The sequence below is a fragment of the Anastrepha ludens genome, chromosome 2 (assembly GCF_028408465.1).
Source record: "Anastrepha ludens isolate Willacy chromosome 2, idAnaLude1.1, whole genome shotgun sequence".
NCBI classification, from domain to species: Eukaryota; Metazoa; Arthropoda; class Insecta; order Diptera; family Tephritidae; genus Anastrepha; species Anastrepha ludens.
In genome coordinates this window covers 17,515,488-17,536,847 of record NC_071498.1, presented here as the reverse complement: position 1 = coordinate 17,536,847, position 21,360 = coordinate 17,515,488, and positions in this window count along the sequence as shown.

Below are 21,360 nucleotides of genomic sequence, written 5' to 3'. Positions count from 1 at the left end.
TACTCTGAAAGACCTATTTGATATGTACGATTTCAGAATGCCAATGAACTGCCAGCGATAGTGGCATATGCCAATGGTACCAAGTATCTGGGCATGAATTTGGATGCGAAGCTCAATGGAAAGCGCACATCAAAATCAAAGCTCTTGAACTCAATTAAAAAATGCAAAAGCTTCAATGGTTAATTGGCAAATAATCTGAGCTATCAACAGAAAACAAGCTCCCCATTTACAACTAGGTACTAAACCCGGCCGCCGTAGCCGAATAGGTTGGTGCGTGAATACCATAGGGAATTCAGAGAGGACGTAGGTTCAAATCTCGGCGAAACACCAAAATGAAGAAAACGTTTTTTCTAATAGCGGTCGCCCCCCGGCAGGCAATGGCAAACTTCCGAGTATATTTCTGCCATGAAAAAGCTTTTGTGCGTCACGAAGATCTGCACAAGGATTTAGCTAGAAAATCTGTATCAGATTCAGTCAAACTCTTTGCCAGGAAAGATGCTGAAAGGGCAGGAAAATACTTATTAGTTCTAAACGAGGTGAAAAGAGTGTTACAACCAGAACGACGTCAGCATAGAGATTAAACGAAGGATAACTCTTGCCAACAGGTGTTACTTTGGACTCAGTAAGCAGTTAAGAAGTTGAGTCCTTTCTCGAAAAATGAAAACAACGCTGTACAAAAGCCTAATAAAGCCCGTCATTGTATATGGCGCAGAAGACGATGACGACAACTGATGAGAGAGTACTGGGAGCGTTCAAGAAAAAAATTCTCCGAAAAACTTTGGCTCTCTTCACGTACATTCTCTTCGAGAATGAGTTCCGTATCCGATGGAACAGCGAGCTGTATGAGCTATATCGAAATGTGGGTATAGTGAAGCGTATTAAAATACAGCGGCTGCGCTGGCCATGTATCGAGGATAAACGAAAATGCGCGGCAGTCCTTTCAGAGGGAACGCATTGGTGGACGACGAGGAAGAGGTAGATCTAATCTAATTTGGGGAGATCAAGTGAGGCATAACCTGGCAATACTCGGGGTCACCAACTGGCGCCAGAAAGCAGCAAACCCAGCTAAATTGTGATTGTTTCAGATTCGGCTAAAATCGACATTTCAATAAATAAAAAGTCAGAATGAGGTTAATCCTCAAAATTATTAGTGCTAGTCACAACAGGTTACAATTTTCATAATATAAGGTGAAGTCCAAAATAAACAAGATACGAATAAGAATAGAAACGACAGGAGCTTTGTTCTGATAACTTCGAGTTTATTTATTCAAAATAGTCCCCTCTGGCCTCGATACACTGTTTTGCGTGATCTAAAAGCTTTTCGAAAAAGTGTTTCAGGTCATTGACCGGAATGTCCTTCAGGATGTCGGTACAAGCCTCTTAGATGGCCCCTACGGATGCAAAACGTTTTCCTTTCATGGCCAAATGCAATTTTTCGAATAGGTAGAAATCACAGGGCGTCATATCTGGCCAATACGGTGAGTGATTGATGCTCAAAATGCGATTTCCAGTCAAAAAATCAGTCACACGAGTAGATCGATGAATTTCTGTATTATCATGCAATAAGCGCCAGCTTCCTCCTTCGCGGTCTTCAGGGCGAATTCGACGCTTCAAAACGCCAAGATTGAAAATCGCATTGACGGTTTGGCCCGTTGGCACGAACTCCTTGTGCACAATTCCCGTGGAATCGTAAAAACAAATGAGCATCGACATGATTTATAGAAAAATTTAAGTTCCAAAGAAAAACGACGGAGTTGCGTAGTCCAGAGCGCGTGAAGCATTCCGGTATAGCCTACCTACGACTAAATGTGGGTATCCCAAGTTAATCTTAGGTTGAAAATATGCCCAAGATTTTTAGCTGTATGCACATGATTGTTAGCAATGCTGCAAAGTAAGATTTTTAGAAAAGTTGAAGTGTCGAGAGGCTTGCGGGGCGACCCAGACACATGGGACTTCTTAAGGTTAAGAGTTATTCGTTAATGCGGCGTAATTTTGGTTGATTATAAGAAAACAGTAATTTATATCATTAAATCTCGACACCATCTGCTTACAAATGAGAGCGCATTGTGGTAAAGATTGCTGTTAGATCGTTGATGCACAAAGAAAAAAGAAGACCAAGATCGGATCCTTGCGCAACTCCCCTGCGTAACAGATGATGTCAGTGGTCCACTACGGACAATTTGTGACATATTTTCTAAAAAGAGCCAGTTAATTGTGAAGAAGTTGGGGAAAGTTCAAAAAATGTGTCGAGTTTTGCAAATAAGATTCTGTGGTGGACTAAATCGAATGCTTGTGAGTGGTAAAGTAGGGTAAGGAAAGTGACTTCTTTCTCGTCAATGGACTCACGAATATCTTCGATAGTGTCAATCAGCGTAGTTAAACAATTACGTCCTTTTTGAAACCCAGATCGCCGTGTATGTAAAAGGGAGTTCCTAGAAAGAAAAGCGCTCAATTCCCTATGTACAGGGTCCGGCATTCGAAGTGTAACCAATTAAAAAGACCAAAAATGTAGTTTGACAAATTACTTTTATTCAATTCTAAGTAAACAATGTGTGAAAATAGTACAAAATTAAGAATCAGTTTATTTTTTCTCGATATGACCACCTTTTGCCTTGTGACTTGCAGGTATTTTGGCCCACTCGTGGACAAGGGCTTTTTTCAGCGCCTCGAGACTGGTGAATCTTCTAGTGCGGACTTTGCCCTCCAAAATGTCCCAAAGAGAATAATCCATCGGATTCGCGTCTGGTGAATTTGAGAGCCATTGTGTGGACGTTATAAAGTTCGGAAAGTGGTTTTTTATCCATTCTTGGTTCACTCGAGCTTTGTGAGACGATGCCGAGTTCTGTTGAAACGTCCATTGTCTGCCACCGAAATATTTGTCTGCTCATGCCCTCAAAGCAACCTCCAGAATACTTTCCCGATAATATTTCACATTTACCCTGACGCCAGGCTCGATGAAAACGATTGGAGAGCGCCCATCTGCGGTCAAAGCGGCCCAAAGCATTACCTGTGGCGGGTGCTGCCTCCTGGTGGCCAATCGATGACTCAATTTCTCTATTGAACGGTTGGTGAAATAAACCCCATCGTTTTAGGAGTTTACGATATGGTTTACAGTGATCTTAAGCGTCTAGCTGCCAAACCCGGACATTTACAGAGAAAGTGCTCAACAGTTCTTTGAAAGGTTCCCACAGCTTCTGCCGTGGGGGCTTTTCCGCGTGTGTGCCGATCGTCCAGTGACCGGTAAACATAGCTACGAGTTTGGAAACTGAATGGCTAGGAGTCCCAAGGACTTTCTGAGTACTCCGTATATTGTACTGGGGCCAAAGGGTGTTCGAAATAGCACATGAAGAAATGGTGCTCCATCATTTCTGCGCTTTCCTGATTTCAGATCAAACAATATTTTGTTTTTTATGCGCATAATAATTGCATTCGTTGGCGAAATTCATTACTACACTTCTCGTAATTTTTGTTTTTAACGAAAACATTACTCGCGTATGTACACAGGCTGCCTCCTATCTTTTTCGCCAAACTGATAATTGTACGGGAAAATTAGTGGCTGTTGGTTATTATTAACGTTAAAATTACATCATTACCCTTTATGACGCAATGCGATGATGCGTTTTTAACGCCCATTATTGTCCTTGTTATGGCCCTGTCCGTGGCGGGCGTCGTAAAGCGATTGATGAAATCATTTGGTACTATATTTGAATGCTAACGATGCTGGCTCTACCAGGTGGACCCATTGTTGGGCAGATACGTGCGAGGCCTTGCCCTTTGAGTGCACACGAAGCGTGCCAACTAAAGTAATCAACATTAACAGCGCGAACAGCTGCAATGCTGCAGCGGCATCTGTGCAGCAAGGCAGCTGAGTAGGCGGGAAGGGTATCCAGAGCAGCCAGTTTCTGACAAAAATCGTAAATTTCTGTATTAACGCATGCACGCATGCACGCATGCACGCAATCACAGCCTCGACGCGTTGCTGCAACACCTTGCATGCAACATGCACGCATGCATTTCAACGATCAATAAAATGCTCATAAAATAAAATTACAACAACAATCATAACTGTGGTAATCAAGGGCTGGGCGGCAACATGGCACATCTTCTTTTCTCTTGCAGAGCAGACGCAATTCGCAGAAGTGTTGCGTGCCCATCGGTACCCTTGTCGCCACCATTACTGTCTGTCTGTCTGTCTTTCTGATCTTCCGCTACTTCTGTCAAAACCATTACGAAGACCGCTTCTATTGGCAACGACGTCATCACTTTGAATAACACTTTAGCAGGCACTGCTATTTGGTAACCACCGAAGCGGTCCGCACATTGCTGTTATGCGCTTAGTATGCCATCGCTTTGGAAGATTCATGGTCCTAGACACGGTGAGATGCATCGCCGACATCACCGACATTGTCGATGTTGAGCATTCATTTACCACGAAAGTGCTGCGCTTTGCAATGTAATGCAATCAACCACAATAATAACAACAACAATAACCATTAAAACAATTTTACGATATCTCAATTGCTGGTCTTAAATTGGTTCTAAGAATGTTTAACTTTGATTGTGGACTAGGCGGTTTGCTGAATTGTTGTTGCTGCATTTTGTTGGCAAAGTTTGCTAATTAAGGGCTGAATGGTCTCGCATGTGCAAGCTGCAAATTGCTGATGCGCACAATAATTGCTTCCATACCAGCCAATGTTTCGACACTTCAAAATATCACAGTTCTTACTTACATATGTAGTGGTAGCAGTGGTAGTAGCAGTTGTGGTACTAGTAGTAGAAGCTGTTAGTGTGTTGTCGTTGTTGTACATATCATAATAATATTTTAACAGTGTTAAGCAGAAGATCTTGACGGGTTTAGGCCGATATCTACTACAATATCTGATTGACAACATGATTTATCAATAAAGAAGCATTTAGTTATCTGGCTTCTGCGAAAAACAAAAGGTTTTTATGAGCACCTTTTTTATGTCAAAGAAATGGGAAACTTTCAGCACAACGTGGCTCGATATGCCACGTACCAGTCCATTAAAATGCGGCGTTATTTAAAGTTTGGCAACTCTACCTCTTTTTACCACGCTTATAGCAAAGGCGCTTTCCTCTTTATTCCAGATTTCAGTAGGAACTTTTAGTCGGGTAGTTTGAGTAACTTGCCAATGAGGCAGAGACTTAAATTTTAATACACGCTGCGTACAGTATTTGAGGACAACTTGAGAGGAAAACTAAGCGGCCGTTAGTTCGGTGTCATGAAAATGTTCAGCCATCAAATCTTGTGACGCCATCGCTTTTTGTGAAGGAGCAGAGTCTTGCTTATAGATGTATGGGCTCTAATCGCGTACGCTATCAATCCAGGTCCGGACTATTGTCTCTAGTACCTCGATATATGCAGCAGAATTCACTCGAAATCTTTGGGTAAAGAAATTTGGGGGCATGACATGTCCTCTGTTGCTCACAACACATGTTTAGAAGGCGTTTTTATCTGATAACTCGCCGTTCTAGTTTTTGCTCCGACATAAACTGTCTTTTGCGCATAATGTACATTTATACCGAAGATCTTCTTTGACAACTCGACGGATAAGATCCTCTCCTCAGAAAAACTGTTTTTTGTTTTTTTTTTGTTTTGTGGAGGAGGGGAAGCATCAAAAGCCTATGGCCGAAGCCGTGGTGTGCGACTTTAACCCAACTAAAGAATTATTAATGAACCACGGGCATTGCAACAAGATATGCCTCGCCGTTTCTTGTTCTTCGGGGCACTGCGGGCGGTACGGGTCGTTCTCAAGATGGAACCTGTGTAGGTATGATTTGTGATACAAAAATCAATTTCTGTGTGATGCGAAAACAATTTCTCTTTGTTTTAGTTCAATCCACCTCGGAATCTTTGGAATCAGTTCAAAGGTCCACCTAATTTTCTCGGATTGCTCCCATCGTATCTACCATTCTTCAATTGTTCCCAACCTGTCTTCTTTTTTAGCCATGCTCCACGGTTTCTGCCCAATGGTGTTATGTAACCTATACATCTCATCTGCGAGAAGGTCGATAGGCACCATTCCCGTTATCATATTAATTGCGTCACCTGAGACAGTGCGATATGTGGCTCCTATGTGTTCGAGGTTCGATGTCTTCGTGTTTGCCCAGATTGGTGCTGCGTACAGAATTACTGAGCTCGTGACTGTTAATAGGAGTCTCCGTATACTTGCGCGAGGGCTGCCAATATTACGCAATAGTCTAGTTAACGAGTTATTATTTAATGAATACTACCATATATTTGATATATGGCTGCGACCTTATGTCATGGTCAGCTACCGTAATCACTTACTCTTCACGTACTCGTCGTTTTGGCAGTAATACGACTTCAGTTTTTGAGCTGCAAGTTCTAACTTCACATTTCCAAACCATCTTCAAATTCTTACAATTGCATCGTTCCACAACGCTTGCAGCACATCCAGATGCTTTCCCATTACCACCAACACAATGACATCCCCTTACCCAATGAGGGTAGCATCTTTAGGAAACTCAAGCTTGAGGATACCGTCATACATAGCATTCCAAAGCCTTCGAACCTTGTGGAACACCGCCAGTTACTTTATATGTGCCTATTCCTTTATCAGTATCATAAAGCAAGAGCCTGTTTTCAAAGTAGCTTGATATTATATAGCGAGAATAACTGCATGACTCTAATATACATTTCTTGAGTTAAGTTGGTATGGAGGACATGTCTTATCTGAAAAAGAGTAAAGCAAAAGAGCAAAGCAGAAATAATGGTTTCGGTAAGTTATAGCCACATGCCGTGTGCACCCTATATACATAGTTCAAACCCATCTGCAATTCAATATTTAGCAGCTTGTCTCACCGAGTTCAGTTTCACACTTACTCTATTAGCACTGATAGTTAATTCAAGTGAAATGTGTTGGGGTTTGTAATTGGCTAAGATTGATAGAGTTGCGCATAATAGCCTAGACAGTTGGCGGCGTTAAACGGCATTACCGGTTCAGTTAATACTGATGGAAATTGTAATGTGACCGACGGTTGTTACGCGGATCAGTGAACAGCTGATTTGTTTATTGGATAGTTTAAAGATGTCAGCAAAAGCAGGCGACAAATACGGGTATTAGCTGCCCTGATACTAAAAAATAATTATTTATTTAAAAGAAATCTTTAATTGCTATTTCTCAAACTGGTTTGCTCTTCTCTTTAAAAGTTTCAATATTTTTCATCCACAATAAATATTAACTGCCATGTTGCCATCGAAGACTCCCCTAATCCGCTTAAATTATGAGAATTAGTTGCAGTTGTCAATCCGCATTAGTTGCACTTAACGAACGTACAGCCTGGAGAAGTAATTTTATCAATTTCAAACCTGGATCTCTGAGATGGTTCACTGACGGGTCCAAATTGGTAGAGCAGGGGCAGAAATCAATGGGCCAAAATTCAAAAAAAATGATTCCGATGTGACTCTGCCCAACAATATTCCAGGCCTTTGAAATATGTGTGACAGAATGCCTTAGCAGGAAAATGAGAGGTACTCACTTTTACATACTTTCAGATAGCCAAGCGGCTCTAAAAGCCCTGCTATCAACAACTAATAAATAAAATAAATAAATAATTGGCGCGTACACTTCTGTTAGGTGTTTGGCCGAGCTTCTCCTCCTATTTGTGGTGTGCGTCTTGATGTTGTTCCACAAATGGAGGGACCTACAGTTTCAAGCCGAATCCGAACGGCAGATATTTTTTATGAGGAGCTTTTTCATGGCAGAAATACACTCGGAGGTTTGCCATTGCCTGCCGAGGGGCGACCGCTATTAGAAAAATGTTTTTATTACAATTCAACTACTATCACCTCTAAATTGGCAAGTGATTGCCTAAACCTTTTCAACTAGGGAATCTTGACATAGTAATTCTAGGCTGGATTCCATAACATAAAGGGCAAGAGATATGGAAATGAAATGGCTGTTAACCTTACAAAACGAGGAGCAAACATGCAACTTACTGGTCTTGAGCCTTTCTGTGGACTCACAAAAAGCCACATAAATTAATTTTTTAGGAAATGGGAGGAAAGGAGATTTGCTGCACACTGGCGAAACTGTGCCGGTCAGCGTCAAGTCAAACAATTTCTAAATCCCAGCAAAGGAATATCTGACAAGCTACACTCACTAAGCAGAGTAGATCTCCGTCTTTTAACAGGATATCTTACAGGTCACTGCAGCCTGAGGTATCATTTAAATAATGTTGGTCTATCTGAGACCAGTGTCTGCCGCTTTTGCGAAATGGACATAGAAAGGTCAGAACACGTGCTTTGTGAATGTCCTACATTGGGTAGACAAAGACTTCACTACCTTGGTGGTACCGTAGTATCCCCATGCAATCTTTGCAACAACAAACCCAAAAAAGTGTTACAATTTTTGAAAATCCTAAAACTCTAGGGTTACAAAAATAGGCCTTACACAATACAGGGTCCGGAACTCGAAGTGTAACCAACTTCCTAAGTAAATAAAGTTTTTGTTTATCGCACCATTACTCATTACAACGACACTAGTAGCATCGCTCAACGTCATGGAGGTGGTCATCAAACGACTGCAACGTCGCCTGAAATGGTTCAAAAAGTGAAGAAAAGACTTGAGCAAAATTTCCGACGAAGTGCCAATCAAATGGGGAAAGAACTGAAAATATCTGATCGTAGCATATGTCGCATACTGAAAAATGATCTCAAAGTCAAACCTTACAATATCCGAAAGGCGCATGATCTCCTACCAAAGCAGCAACAAGTCAGACTTGAGAGAGCGAAGGACGAAAGCGCTAAATTTCCGAAGATTGTGTTTTCTGACGAGAAAAATGTTCAAATTGAATAATTCGTAAACTCCTAAATCGATAGGGTTTATTTGACCGACCGAGAATGAGAATTTGAGTCATCGATTGGCCACCAGGAGGTAGCACCCACCGGCAGCACAGGCAATGGTTTGGGCCGCAGATGGGCGCTCTCCAATCGTTTTCATCGAGCCTGGGCAGACAAACATTTCGGTGGCAGACCATGGACGTTTCAACAGGACTCGGCATCGCCCCACAAAGCTCGAGTGAACCAAGAATGGCTAACAAACAACGTTACGAACTTCATAACGTCCACACAATGGCTCTCAAATTCACCAGACGCGAATCCGACGGACTATTCCCTTTGGGCTATTTTGGAGAGCAAGGTCCGCACTAAAAGATTCACCAATCTCGAGGCGCTGGAAAAAGCCATTGTCCGCGAGTGGGCCAAATACCTGCAAGTCACATTCGGGCAGCTTGCGATTCGTTTCTGGACCGTCTAAAGGCCATAGTCAAGGCAAAAGGTGGTCATATCGAGCAAAAGTAAATTGATTCTTAATTTTGTATTATTTCCACACATTTTTTACTTTGAATTGAATAAAAGTAATTTTTGTGGTCTTTTTAATTGGTTACACTCCGAGTGTCGGACCCTGTAGATTAACTCTGATCGCGGTGCGTAATTGCCTTGGATGTTTGATATATTAAGTTGAATGATTGGCATTATTTACATAAAACTGAGTTGTAGGTACCGGCGCTAAAAGTTTTCCAAAGAGCTATGGAAGGTTTAAAGTCTGTATTGCACAGCATTGTGCCGCCATGGGAAGCGGCTGCTTCATGCTTGCCTTCTGGCCTGCGGCTTATTCGCCACAATTGCGAGAAAATATAATGACGTCATCAGCATGTGCGTGTATGAGGGTGTTTGTGCAAAGTAGTTGTGAACTGCTGAACTGTAATTAAGTTTTAAATACTTTAATGGATTTTTATACCAAAATAATATGATTTCAATTTAATTCCACCATCGGCAGTATTAGCCATTAGAAGTTTTAATAATTGATTAGAACAATTCAGAGCAGAGAGCTGCCCCTATCCATTGTTACACCGTGTAAAGGTCAGCTCAAAGTTGAATTTTCGCAGCTACTGCACCCTTTTGACTTCTAAAAGCATTCACCTGACACCCAATGCATTTCGCAAAATTTCCATTTTCAATTATCCTCCACATTTTCATATTGACTTTCAGTTTTGCAGCAATTTGAACTTTACATAGCCATTTTTTCTCTTAACGATTATGGTTAATGGGTTTTGACCCAATCGTTGAACCGGACAGTGGGCAACTGTAAAAGAAAATTGCAATTGAAAAATGTTTCTGTATGAAGCTTTTGTGGTTGAGAATAAACAAATTGTGCAAAATGAAATTTCACTTTCTTTTCCATTCCACCTTGTTTGTTTACAGATGTGTGTGTGTACTTACGAGTATATGAGTACCTACATAAGTGCAACGGCTCTATTCTCTTCAATTGCCATACACTTTCGTTTGCATCTGTTCACTGAACATCGCAAATTTGATCAACAGTTGCGAGCCACTTCTGCAGCTTTTTGTTTATACAAATGTGTGTGTACCTACGCATAAGTGTCGTTTGATTGTTCGCAGCTATTTTTCATTTGGACCCATCATTTGGCTCGACATTTCCATATCGTGAATGTGTCTATCCTTGTAAAGGTAATGATTTCTATAAGCAACCGTGAAAGGTGTTTAGGACAAGCTTCTCATTCAATGTGTGGAGTACGTGTACGTGCCACAAATAGAGGGCCCTATGGTTTTATGCCGACTTAGAACGGCAGTTATATACTCCTAGAATTGCCGTCGCCTGCTGAGGTCGAATCCTATTAAAAAAAGTTGGATGTTTAATGTCCGCTGTATAGGTTGAAATAAGAATCTATTGACGGAATGTCGTGTACAATCGCGTCGCGAAAATCTTGCGAAAGCTAAGTGTATAGGTAATGAAACTAAGAAAAGGAAGGATGGGTAATCTAGAGTGCTAGGATTTCCTTCTAGATTATATATATATTTATTTATTTATACACCCAAAAGCGTGCAAAAAAAAAATTGTGTAAAAAACAACATGTGACATATGGTAATTTAGGGGATACGAGTATATTCCACAACTTTAAAAAATCGCGTAAGATGAAAAACTCTAAATATTTTCCCAAAAAACCGTGCACAAGAAGTATTAATGAAATACATATTACATAAAACAAAAACAAATTATTTTTATTACAACTAAAACTAAAATTAGTGTACAGTGAAAAATTCAATCCATAAGTACAAGAATAAAAATTCAAATTGAAATTAGGAATAAAAATCAATTTTGCTACTATTCATCGCTACTTGATTACAAGCGTATACGTTTATTACGGACTGTTCCAGGAATGCTATCGTCAGAAGATACCTATGTCAGATAAGTCTAGCACATCTGTCGGGCTTGATTCAAATGAATAATTTCGTTCGTTATTAACGACCTCTGCGGGTTTTTTTGTTCTTATAAAGTCTGTTATTACGGCCGTTTTTTTGGTTTCTCAAGTTGCTTATATAATTCTTGATATCCAGCTACACAAAACTTATTGTAAGATTACGTTGAAATTTTAATGCACGCTCCATGTCAGGATCATGAGTAAGGAAATGTTGTTCCATACTTGTAAGCCCTCGCGAATTAAATAAGCGGTTAATAACAGAACTTCACCTTCTTTTTCATCATTTTCGGCTTCTCAAATCGTCCTAATCCAAAGGGCTTTCTCACATTAACTCATGGATGTCTGCCGTTTGCATGTTGTTGAAACCTTCGCCACCAATTGTATTCGATAGATTTATAATTTCAGAACACTCGGCTGATTTTTGTACTACAAAACTTTCACTTTTGACGCATGCTGGTACATTTTTTTCCAACAAGCATTTAAGGTCGATTGGCGCAACTGTTTGATGGCAAAAGAAGCATGCGTAATGCAATCCATAATCTTTCTCCATGCTTCCATAACATTCAAATTTATTTCTTCTACTGAATCTAAAACATATTTGAACGATTGCTTGATGTAGTAAATTTTAAATGCTGCCATAATACCCTGAATCAGCGAGGTGGTGTTAGGCGGCGAAAACAGCAATTGAATATTTGAATGATCCAGCACTGGGTGGCTGGGCGCATTATCAACGAGCAAAAATATTTCGAATTCCAAACCTTTTTGTTCCATATATTCCTGGACTTCAGGAACAAAGCAGTCGATGAACCAATTTGTAAACAGATCAGCCGTTATCCATGCATTTTTATTCACAATCAAGTGAACTGGAAGGTGTTTAATGTTCTTACCTCTTAAAGCTCGTGGCATAAGGGATTTGTTGATTAAGAGAGGCTTTAACATTTTATCACCAGAAACGTTACTGCAAAACAAAAACCTCACCCGATCTTTGGCCGCTTTAAAAGCACCAGCTGATTTTTCAGATAATTTTCTTCCAGAACAATCCCGTTTCGTCGGCATTAAATATTTGATCCGGAGTGTAAGCACCCTGTTTAATTATTTTTCCTAGTTTATAGGAATATAAATAAAATAAATAAATAAATAAAAATAAATAAATAAATGCGGAAAACTTTTTGCAACATTTTCGTCTGCTGATGTTACTTCTCCTTTTATTTTTACATTGTGAAATGCGTGTCTTTTTAGAAAACCTCTCAGCCATCCCTTACTTGCATTAAATACCAGTTTCTTCATTGCCTAAAGACTTGTTTATGATTCAAATTTCTGTAGTTGGTTGTATATTTTAAGTGATTTCTCTTTTAAAATTTTCCCATCAATAGGTCTTTTCTTGTTTTGCAAATCTTCCATCCAAAGCCCCATTTCCGTTTTCTCCAAGATAGGATTTCGACTATAAGAAGATGTTTTAGAACTACGTTCCGATCCATAAATTGTTTAGTGTCGAAGGGAATTCTCATTTTTTTCTAATTGTTCTTACAGTCGCTTCGCTTAAACTAAAAGCTTTGCCAACTGATGGGGGACCTTCGCCTCTCTTCAGACAGTCTACGATTTTTATTTTGGTTCCTAACGAAATTGCTTGTCTCTTCGAAATATTTTGTTGTTGTTTAGGCATTTTATTGATAAGGGTACTCTATAATAATTCTTGTAGAACTTTTCGAAATGCTGTGTTTAAGCCTAAGTACAACGAGATAAAGAAAAAAAGCGATAATAAAAATCGGGTATTCCCCGGAGAGAAAAAACAAGCCATGAAATAGACTAAGTCACTAACACATCTATGGGCATAAACCGACCGACGGTTTGTCTACTTATGTTTACTGGGGGTTACGGTAATCCCCCAATTATATTTTGTTTCTTTATAGATACGTTTTTATAACACACTGTCAAAATTAGAATAAAAAAAATTTTTAGGGACTCGCGCTAGAACGAAAAATTCACGTAAAAATATGTATCAATTCTTATTGGTGAACCGCGTTATTTCAAAATCGTGTAAAAAAAATACAGTGTAAAAAAGAGTTGGGTGTATTTAGTCAAGAAACACAAAAGTAGGTTTTGAAATAAATAACAAATAAAATTAGCCAAAGTAGTAGACTCTTTTTGACCACTATTTTAGGCAATGAGTAGTAGTAGCGAAATCTGATGATCTAATCTAATCTGATAATTCGTTTAATATGTTTAGAGACTTTGAAAAGAATATCAAATCGAATCTCATAAATACGTACACATTTGTTTAAAGTTTATAGTGTTCGATGTGGGGCATAAATGAAAGCAATTATTTTAGCAACTTTATATGGATGCCACACAGTGTGTGATGTGATGACGCTTCCGCAATAAGGCATACAAGTGTATGAGAGCTCGTTTTTAGTTTCATTTGCAGTGAAGTGGCTGTAATGGCACTCGAAACTAATCACCTAATAAAGAAGAGAAAAACTCGCATATGATCGCTACTTTTGTGCCTGCCTGTTTGGCGCACACTTGAATTATGCTAAAATTAATAAGGAAATGAACACTGAAACGTTTACTTCCTCCACCTACAAACTAAACAAACATTTTATTTGAAGCAACTTGCGATTAAAAAATAGTAACTAAAACGTTGTTGAAGCACAACCGATTGAGTTGTCGCGCACACGTGTGTCACTTCAGTCTTCTGCTCGCTTGTATCGACCACTGACGAAGAAAACTTAAACATTTTCAATAATTCACATTCCACATAACACAACTTGTCTAATTAAATAGTTGGGTTTCCTTCCACATTTATTTTGCGACATTTCACTAATGGCAACGCAGCGTTTTGGCTCACCTTTGCAAGGTGTAAAAAGTGTTCGAAACAACGTGGGGAAATTGCATTTCGCACCATTGCAGTTCAATATGCAGCTGTTTAGTTAAAAAGTAAATACAATTGAAGATATCGTGCTTTTAGTTCGAAAGTTTCCTAGTTTTAGGTTTTCCCATGCCTACCGTAAAATAATGCAAAGCAGTGTTGCCAATTTAGCGACTTTGTCGCTAGAAGTGACGACTTTTGCTTGAGTCTTGGCGACAAAAAAAAATGTTTTGACGACAAAAATGATTTAGCGACTTATCTGGCGACTTTTGGAGAGCAAATCAAAACCGTTTTAGGCAATAGATACTTTTCTGTCAACTTGATTACCCGTGAATGCCCTTTACCTTCCATACTCTACAGTAACAATTTACTGACTATAGATAAAATAACGCACTACCTATTGGTGTGTTGTCGTCGATAAATTATCGACTTTGTTTCATACAATTGTAATGAGTAACCAAATTATTTTTACCACTGATCACATAAGAGCAATGCGGTCGGGGAATCCCCGGATTTTATTATGTTCTGTACGCGAAGCAATTGAATTGATATCGGCTCAGTTGATTGTTTACTATCCTCTAGCGTCCTTTTTAATTCATTTAAAGTAAATATAAAATATGGATTTACCTCTGAAAAAAAGCAGTACGGTCAAAAATATCGAGATGTATGGGAAACACAGCCTGAATTCAAGTGATGGCTGAAACCAGTCTTTGGAGATTCAACTAAAGCAAGATGTCAAATATGTGTAACAGAATTTTATGCTAAACTAAGTGAAGTTAAAAAGCATTTAAAATCTAATAAGCACAAACAAAAATTGGATTTAAAAAAAACACAAACCATTTTACCTGTGAAAATTGCTCCGAAAACTACGGTTAGAATATTAAGCAGAGCGGAAGGTGCCCTTTCTCTATTCATTGCTGAACATTGCTCCATTTCAACTGTAGATCATTTAGGCGTACTGTGTAAAAGGTTTTTTCCACTGATGAAAGCGCTAAAAACATGCAATTACATCGTACATTGTGCTAACATTATAACCGAAGTTTTGGCCCCATATTTTACGCAATCATTGGTTCACGATATAGGTAATCAAAAATACAGTGTACTAATAGATGAATCCACAGATGTATCAGTTTCAAAAACACTAGGAATCGTAATAAGGTACTATAGTATAATGAACCAAACCATTAGATCAGAATTTCTCCAGCTTGCCTCAGTGGAAACTGCAGATGCTCAAAACCTATCTGCTGTTCTTGTGAATTCTTTGAAAAATCTTAAAATCCCAATCGCTAATATGGTAGGAATTGGTACTGATAATGCCTCTGTAATGGTCGGAGTAAATAATGGTCTTTTCGAACTGCTCAAGAGAGAATATGGCTTATCACATTTGATATTGATTCGTTGCGTTGTAGAGAATGACATACGCAACGAATCAATATCAAATGTGATAAGCCACGTCAGTAAATACTATACCCAGACACATAGAATTTCTTGTACGGGAAACCTACAATTGGTTTTCGATTTCTCCCAAAAGATAAGGAGAATATAAAAAAATTTTTGAAACGATAAATTGCGGGAAACAGCCGCTAAAAATTTTGAAAGTCTGTGCAACTCGTTGGCTTTCAATTGAACCAGGTGTACGCAGGATTCTGGAGCAATGAGAAGAACTAAAGCTACATTTTTCACTTTCAAGAGTTCAAGACAATTGCCACACAGCTGATCTTTTGTACCAGATGTATTGTGACGACTTAAGTCAACTTTACATGTTTCACCTTAAGCATACTTTAAAAGACGTACAAATAGCACTAAAAGCATTTGAAGGTGAAGACAATGACCCCACAAAATTACTCGACACTCTTGTGTTTCTCATGCAATCGCTCGGAAAAAACATTGTTTTTCCAACTGTTGATTTATTGACAACAATAGTTCCCAACGAATGTATGTACGCTAATCCCCACCTTGGCTTTGCATTTGAACAGAAATTGTCCCAGTCAAGTTTGCCGCAAGAAAATAAAAATGATTTGAAGAAGAGATGCATTGAATTTAGTCTGAAACTCATGAAGGAGATTCAACAAAGACTACCAAGTAATGTCGCTATTCTGAAAAAAATGTCGTTGTTAAATGTTGAAGAAACATTAAAAGTAAATAAAAATAATGCAATAGCCGATGTAGCCAAAGAATTGGGTTTTAATGACGATTTCATAGATGGTATGCTGCAATAATGGCATAATATCAACTTCATTAAGTGGAATAACACTGCTAACACTGTTCAATTTTGGAGTGAAGTTTTACAGTACAAAAATGCCGCAGGAGAGAATCCTTTTTCTTTGATTTCAAAACTGGCAATCACTATTCTATCCTTGCCACATTCTAATGCCGAAGTCGAGAGAGTATTCAGTTCTATGAACATTATAAAAACAAAACAACGCAACAGAATGTCGTTAAACACAATTAATGCACTAATTCTGTTGAGAGATCAGTTAAAAAAAAAATAAATATTGTACATCGTTTGAAATACCGCCGGAAGTGCTGCATCTCATTGGAACCAATAAAAGTTATTCTTTTACAACAAAACCCGTTGAACAGCAATATCAGCTTTTAGACGACATTCAACCCTCTACTTCAGCTGCAACTTTATCAGATGAGCATGAGACTGAAGAATTATTTAATTTACTAAGTGAAGACGATGAAGATGAACACATATTTTTTGATCTGATCTGAAATTGAAATTTAAAGAATTTATCTGATCGTTACAATGATCATAATATACTTAATTAAACATTAGGCATTAGCCTTTTTTATATGTATGTTGTTACACACGATGCATTATGTAATTATAATTTAATTAAGCACTAATAAAATTTTATTATACTCATGCATTAGATGTACAAAAAGATTTGTTATGTATGATTTCTTAATTTTATGCTAATATATAATTTTCTTATTTTCTATATTCCACTTAATTGACTGGTAGGTAAGGTAACAAATAATTTATTCCTCTTTAATGTCCGATGAGTCCATTCTCTCATCATTCCATAAAACATCTTCAAAAGAGATTTCTAATTCTTCACTGGAATTATCGTCTGTTAATTCTTCGTCCTCAAATAAAAACAAACTACAACGAACGTACTTAAAAATATTTCCTACAAAGCATTAGAGGAACAAATTTGGTTAAATAATTAAATATATATTATCAATAGGGGAAAAGTGGCATGAAAAAGACACCTTTATTTATTTAACAGCTTCCGAATGAATTTTGTAAAAGTTTTATTACATTTTCTCAAATTTCAGTAGAGTTGATATTACTATTTTAATTATTATTCTTCTACAAATTTTAAGTCCGCAGCTGGCCTCTTGTGCACCTCTCAGAATGAAATTTAGGATCCGCCCCTGATGGAGTTAGCGACTTTCTAGCGACTTTTGATGTTGGCCCTAGCGACTCAGATTTATTGGAGTTGGCAACAGTGATGCAAAGAGACGGTAATTTTTTATCTCTCTCTCTCTCTCTTAGCTTCACAGTCTATTGTGGACCATAGCTTCATCTACAATCCAGTGGATTGTCTACCAAGATCCTCCAGCGAGTCATTCGAAATATTAGGTGCGCAACTAAGTTCCCGCTGTTTGTCAATAGATGCCGCCAGCAGTGTGTGTTAGTCCATTCTAACATAACCTAAACGTCATAAACCAAGCTAAGACATATGGTGAACGATCGTCATTTGCGGGAAGTGTTGATTTTCCTCTTTCTTTCGAAAAAAGTCGAGAGGCACAAAAAGTTTATGGAGATGCTGCTTTAAGTGAAACAACGTGCCGAGATTGGTCCCGTCGCTTCAAAGACGGTGATTTTAATGCTGACGACCGTCCGCTTGAAGGAAGGCCAAAAACCTTCGAAGACGCTGAATTGGAGGTATTGCTCAATGTGGATCCATGTCAAACGCAAGAAGAGCTCGCTTCAGTATTAGGAGTTACCCGCCAATCCATTTCCAAGCGACTGCATGCTTTGGGAAACAGGGGACTTCGTTCGGTTCCTTATGAGTTAAAGCCAAGGGATGTTGAACGTCGTTTTTTCGCTGTGTGAACTGTTAAAACCAAGCGAAACCATCACTGGGGAGCGGTATCGACTTCAATTGATGCGTTTGAGCCGAGCACTGCGCGAGAGGCATGAAAAAGTGATTCTACAGCATGGCAACGCTCGGCCTCACGTTGCCAGCTCCGTTAAAACCTACCTGGAAACACTGAAATGGGAAATCCTACCCCACCTGCCATATTCTCCAGATATTGCGCCATCCGATTATCACCTGTTCCGATCGATGGCACATGGTCTAGCAGACCAGCAGTTCCATTTATATGAAGACATAAAAAAAAGGCTTGATCCGTGAATAGCCTCAAAAGACGAACAGTTTTACCGCGACGGTATATGAGACCTACCAGAAAGATGGGAAAAAGTATTAGCCAGCGATGGTCAATACTTTCAATTATTCACTTGTAACCATTTTTTCAGAATAAAGTTGTATTTTCATCAAAAAAACAGCGAGATCTTAGTTGCGCACCTAATAGGTGTTTACGAATTCACGAATTACGAAATGTCATGAATGGTTCTACACAAAACACAAAGAAACAAAAATAAGGAATGCCCAATCAATTTGAATTTAAATTGCTTTACCAGAATTTATTTGAAACGTTTCTACCAGAAAGTTCGGCGACTTACGGTTTTAAGACTGTGGCGTTTTCCTGTAAGAACAAAGACGGCGATCTTGTGACTGACATCCAGAGCATACTTTAATTATGGAGGGAACACTTCTTGAACCTGTTAAATAGTGACAGCTGCGCATGCCAGAGAATGTGAAGATCCCGATACCCCAATCGTTGACGACAGAATTGTCGTTCTGCTACCCGACCATGTCGAGGTGAAAATAGCGATAATGCGGCTAAAGAACAAAAAAGCCGCAGGCGCCGACGGGCTGCCGGTTGAGCTATTCAAACATGGCGGCGAGGAGCTGGTAAAGTACGAGAACTTAATTGCTCAGACACAATATTTCATACGAGCGTACAATTATTGACGTATGCCGATGATATTGACATCGTCGGCTTTAACAAGCGCGCTGTTAGTTCTGCCTTCTCCAAACTGGATAAAGAGACAAAGCGAATGGGTCTGGTGGTTACCTCCTGTCATCAAACAAACACTCGGCGCACTCGCATATCGGCACCCACTTTACTGTTGACAGTTCTCTGCGTTGGAAAGATCAGGTGGAGAAGGACTTGGCATCACTTGGTGCGTCCAAATGGCGCCGGTTAGCTCTTTGTTAAACTCGGCCAAAATCGAGTAATCGGTTATCGCGCCAATTAAGAAGAAGAAGTTTAGGCTGGCACAAAGTGTAGATTTCCTATTTGCTGGACAAATATGTATTTTTACATCGATATTACCTTAAACGAACTAACAACTTCTTTCGCTGTGAAGTCACTTAAAAAGTAAGTAAAACTGGAGGATTATCTGTGCTAATACAGCAAATGTTACAAGTTCAACTAGCGACATTCCAAGGTTTTTCCTGATTCATACTTTAAATTCACACACAGTGCTTTATTCGAAGTGCAACAAAGTTGCAAATAAAGTATTCGATTCATATGCTCAGCAACCTTTTGTGCTCCACCAGCTTCTTGCGGCATTGTTATTGGGTCGCAGATTCCATCGCGAGCTAGCGTTGTGTCTTTGTTACTTCTGGCGGTTTGCCTATTGTGGTTCCAACTAAACTGCCTCTTAGCTAAATATAATGCAGTTTTGTTATTTAATTGTGTAAAGCCTTGCACTTGGCGTTGTTAGAAGGTAAAATGCGCCAAGAAGTGAATTTGTTGACCTGCAGCTACCTGGCTGGCAAGGTGCGCCTGCAGCACTGCAGCTACAAAATGTTGCATTTGGAGTTGAAGTGTTGCAACTAATCTTTTGCCATGTTGCAAGCACTTCAATTCATGTGACGGTTGCAGTTGTAGCTGATGTTGATGTTGATGGCCATGTCTTTCTGCACAATTATTTGCATTAATTTATTTAATAATTTTTCATCTTCTTTTCCTTGCGTTGCATAAAAATAAATAAATGTGAAATTGAGTAATTTAAGTGCAATTATTTTTGCATTAGATTTTCCATTAGAATTCTCATTTCTCATTTGTTTCAATTGCTCAGTTAGCTGGATGGCTCAGTATGTAGCGCTGTTGCCTTCGCAGTAGGATTTGTTGCTCCCAACAGTCGGCGTTGTTGCTTTTGCTGTTGCTGATGACGCTTTAATGTTGTTGAATTTAGCGAATTTAATGGCCGATTGTCGGCAAGTCCTGAGAAAATTAATACCTTCCCAGCAGCAGAAATATTTTAATGCATTTTTAAATGGTTCATTTTGTCGTTTATGGATATTCAAGAAGCTGTTATTGGAGCCTAATGACTTCCGCATTGAAGAAATGGGGTGTAAAATACAACATTTCCCGGCTGCAAAAATAGACAGAGTGTGAGAGAATTAATGGAGAATCCAGCTCAACTGTTCAGCTCATGTGTTGCTCTTGGCATATTTTTACACGTCTCATCTTTCGAAAATCCTAAAGGAACAAATCCAAGGGCATTAAACTGCTGCAGCTTTGATGGCCAAGTCGTATGGCCGCTGCGCGACGTAACGATGCAAACTCTCACCATTTTGGTAGTGGGTTTCACATCTTCTATGCGTTGTGTGTACATGAAATTCTCCATAACGAAATCTTAACGTTCACAGAAACAAACCTTTATGACGGACATAAACACAACACTAAAGGGGCACCCAATACAAATTAATTAAATGCTAAGATAATACTTTTTAGACATCGAGGCCACCATGGAGGTAGTGAAAATATTATGTACGCATAAAAACTTCTTTTTTCCCAAACTACGCACTTCTGTGGACTTCGGAAGTATTGCACAATTTTCTATAAAAAATGGCAAAAGTATTAAATTTTATGGCCAAACTGCAGTTTTTTGTTGCCGCTCTTTTTTATCAAATATTCGCTGATTTTTTTATATGAAGGGGGTGGAAAATTTTGGCGGGAGTCGCCGCTGCTTTTACAGCTATTGAAAAGGAGTCCACACGATTGGGTCTGGCGGTGAACGAGGGCAAAACCAAGTATATGATGACGTCTGGCAGAGAGTCGCGGCGTCTTGAAGAACAAATCGACGTTAACAACTATAAATTCGATGTCGTCAAGGGCTTCATATATCT